This window comes from Solanum tuberosum, unplaced genomic scaffold (genome assembly GCF_000226075.1).
Source record: "Solanum tuberosum cultivar DM 1-3 516 R44 unplaced genomic scaffold, SolTub_3.0 scf00236, whole genome shotgun sequence".
NCBI lineage: Eukaryota > Viridiplantae > Streptophyta > Magnoliopsida > Solanales > Solanaceae > Solanum > Solanum tuberosum.
Genome location: NW_006239160.1, coordinates 99,728 through 102,715, shown reverse-complemented (window position 1 = coordinate 102,715; position 2,988 = coordinate 99,728). Strand labels below are relative to the sequence as shown.

General features: G+C 40.0%; 1 pseudogene; it reads right to left on the bottom strand.

The window, feature by feature from the left end:
- The window catches only part of LOC102585409 (late blight resistance protein R1-A-like), a 17,087-nt pseudogene that overhangs the window by 6,675 nt on the left and 7,424 nt on the right, over positions 1-2,988 (bottom strand).

Here is a 2,988-nt window from a genome sequence, read left to right as displayed (position 1 = left end):
AGGAGGAAGAAATAATGCAGGGAGATGGAACAACAACAATGATGCAGGAAAATGGAACAATAACAAAGATGGAGAAAAATGGAATCATAACAATGATGCAAGGAAATGGAACCACAACAATGATGCGGGAAGGTGGAACAATAACAACAATGTTAGGGTATAGAACAATAACAAAGAAGGAAACAATGATGCTGGGAGATGGAACAATGACAATACTTGTCGCTATTGTAAGGAACTCGGGCACATAAGGCGAAACTGTAAGAAATTACAGCTTCGCAACCAACAGACTCAGACTGCCGTTGTTGCTGCCACTTCGAGTTCACCCTCAACTGTTACAATCTCCGCTGATGAGTATGCTAGACTTACAAAGTATCAAGAATCAATGCCAGCCCCTGCCCTTAATGAGTCAGGTAACAAATGCCTCATTTTCTCCTCAAGCAACTGGATCATTGATTCGGGTGCCACAGATCACATGATAGGTAATCCCAAAAAATTTCTAAATTTCGGGCACATAAAGTACCATCCTCTGTTACCATAGCTGATGGGTCTAGTTATACCATTGAGGGATCTGGGACCGTTAACCCCACTTCATCTATTACTTTGTCATCTGTGCTAGGCTTACCTAGTCTTGCCTTTAATCTAATTTCTGTGAGTAAACTTACCAAAGAACTAAAATGTTTTGTCTCATTATATCCCGATCATTGCCTTTTTCAAGATCTTATGACGAAGTAGATTATTGGTAAAGGACATGTATCAGACGGTCTATACATTCTTGAGGAATGGGCGCCTCCATCAGTTGCTTGCTCTAGTATCGTCTCGTCATTTGAAGCACATTGTCGTTTGGGACATCCTTCTCTTCCAGTTTTGAAGAAATTATGTCCTCAGTTTCATAATGTACCTTCAATAGACTGTGAGTCTTGTCATTTTGCAAAACACCATAGAAGCTCGTTAAGTCCTAGAAATAATAAGCGGGCAGATTTTTCTTTCGAATTAGTTCATTCAGATGTTTGGGGACCATGCCCTGTTGTGTCTAAAGTTGGTTTTAGATATTTTGTTACTTTTGTGGATGATTTTTCTAGAATGACATGGATTTACTTTATGAAAAATCGTTCTGAAGTGTTCTCCCATTTCTCAAATTTTTGTGCTGAGATTAAGACACAATTTGATGCTTCTGTACATATATTGAGGAGTGACAATGCTAAGGAATTCATGTTAGCATCATTTCAGAATTACATAAATCAATATGGTATCCTTCATCAATCTTCGTGTGTTGATACACCCTCTCAAAATGGAGTGGCTGAGAGGAAAAATAGACATTTGCTTGAGACAGCTCGTGCTTTGCTATTTCAAATGAAGGTACCTAAGCAATTTTGGGCGGATGCAGTATCCACAGCTAGCTTTCTAATTAATCGCATGCCATCCACAGTGCTTAATGGTGATATTCCATATGGTGTTCTCTTTCCTAATAAGCCATTATTTCCATTAGAACCAAAGGTGTTTGGGAGTACTTGTTATGTTCGTGATGTGCGACCCTATATTACTAAACTAGATCCAAAGGCCTTGAAGTGTGTCTTTTTGGGATATTCTCGCTTACAGAAGGGTTATCGGTGTTACTCTCCAACCCTTAACAGATATATGGTGTCGATAGATGTGGTGTTCTCTGAAAGCATATTATATTTTTCCTCTCCCGACACTTTTCCCACTCAGTTGCAGCAGGAAGAAGAAGAATGGCTCATTTATAGGACCACTCCATCAAGATCAGAACAACATAAGGAAGTCCCTGGTAGTGTTGAACAATCAATGGAAAATGTGTCTTATGATGTTCCTATTTCTCAAACAAAGCCGCCGATAGTTCAAGTTTATTCGAGGCGACAAGTGACCAATGATACATGTCCTGCACCAACTCTCTCGTCATCAGATCCTCCTCCAGTCAATCCCTCTCCAACAGAAAATCTTGACATTCCCATTGCTCTTCGCAAAGGTAAGCGTCAATGTCCATCAACATATTCCATTGCTAATTTTATCTCATATGACCACTTGTCTCCCGCATCTTGCTCTTTGATTGCTTCTTTAGATTCTATCTTTGTACCCAAAACAGTTCGAGAAGCTTTGAATCATCCTGGGTGGTATGATGCAATGCTCGATGAGATACATGCGTTAGATGACAATCACACTTGGAATTTGGTGGACTTACCAAAAGGGAAGAAGGCAGTGGGATGTAAATGGGTTTTTACAGTCAAAGTAAATCCTAATGGTTCTGTGGCTAGGCTTAAAGCCAGATTGGTTGCTAAGGGATATGCTCAGACATATGGGGTGGATTATTCTGATACTTTTTCTTCGGTGGCCAAACTCACTTCCGTCCGCTTGTTTATTTCTCTGGCTGCTTCTCAAAATTGGCCGCTACGTCAGTTGGATATCAAGAATGCATTTCTTCATGGTTATCTCCAAGAAGAAGTGTACATGGAGCAACCACCCAGTTTTGTTGCTCAGGGGGAGAATGGGAAAGTTTGTCACTTGAAGAAATCCTTGTATGGTCTGAAACAGAGTCCACGTGCTTGGTTTGGGAAATTTAGTGAGGTAGTTCAGAAGTTTGGGCTAACAAAGAGCAATTGTGATCATTCGGTCTTTTACAGACAATTAGCAGTTGGCATTATTCTTCTTGTTGTATATGTGGATGACATTGTCATCACTGGGAGTGATTATGCAGGAATATCTTCTCTCAAATTATTCTTGCATTCTATGTTTCACACGAAAGATTTGGGACAGTTGAAATACTTCTTGGGAATAGAAGTATGTAGGAGCAAGAAGGGAATATTTTTATCTCAGAGGAAGTATATCCTAGACCTTCTTAAGGAAACTGGAAAGTCAGCAGCCAAGCCTTGTAGTACTCCAATGGTCCCCAATACGCAGCTAACAAAAGATGATGGTGATCCATTCGATGATCCAGAGAGATATAGGAGATTAGTTGGGAAATTAAACTATCTCACT